The sequence below is a fragment of the Gracilinanus agilis genome, chromosome 6, assembly GCF_016433145.1.
Source record: "Gracilinanus agilis isolate LMUSP501 chromosome 6, AgileGrace, whole genome shotgun sequence".
Lineage (NCBI taxonomy): Eukaryota > Metazoa > Chordata > Mammalia > Didelphimorphia > Didelphidae > Gracilinanus > Gracilinanus agilis.
In genome coordinates this window covers 33,669,120-33,670,115 of record NC_058135.1, presented here as the reverse complement: position 1 = coordinate 33,670,115, position 996 = coordinate 33,669,120, and positions in this window count along the sequence as shown.

Below are 996 nucleotides of genomic sequence, written 5' to 3'. Positions count from 1 at the left end.
CCTTCTCAGATCATAATGCAATAAAAATAATAATTAGTAAGGGCACTTGGACAGGAAAATCAAGAACTAATTGGAAATTAAATAATATGATTCTTCAAAACCAATTTGTCAAAGAAGGAATCATAGAAACAATCAATAATTTCATTGAAGAAAATGACAATGATGAGACATCCTACCTAACTCTGTGGGATGCGGCCAAGGCAGTACTCAGGGGAAAATTTATATCCTTGAGTGCATATATTAACAAATTAAGGAGGGCAGAGATCAATGAATTGGGCATGCAACTCAAAAAATTAGAAAGCGAGCAAATTAAAAATCCCCAGATGAAAACTAAATTAGAAATACTAAAAACCAAGGGAGAAATTAATAAAATCGAAAGTAAAAGAACTATTGAATTAATAAATAAGACTAGAAGCTGGTACTTTGAAAAAACAGATAAAATAGACAAAGTACTGGTCAATCTAATAAAAAAAAGGAAAGAAGAAAACCAAATTGATAGTATCAAAGATGAAAAGGGAGACCTCACCTCTAATGAAGGGGAAATTAAGGCAATCATTAAAAACTATTTTGCCCAATTATATGGCAATAAATATAACAATTTAGGAGAAATGGACGAATATTTACAAAAATATAAACTACCTAGATTAACAGCAGAAGAAATAGAATACCTAAATAATCCCATATCAGAAAAAGAAATTGAACAAGCCATCAAAGAACTCCCTAAGAAAAAATCACCAGGACCTGATGGATTCACAAGTGAATCTTCTATCAGATATTCAAAGAGCAACTAATCCCAATACTATACAAATTATTTGATATGATAAGCAAAGAAGGAGTCCTACCAAATTCCTTTTATGACACAAATATGGTACTGATTCCAAAGCCAGGGAGATCAAAAACAGAGAAAGAAAACTACAGACCAATCTCCCTAATGAACATAGATGCAAAAATCTTAAATAGAATACTAGCAAAGAGACTCCAGCAAGTAATTAAGAA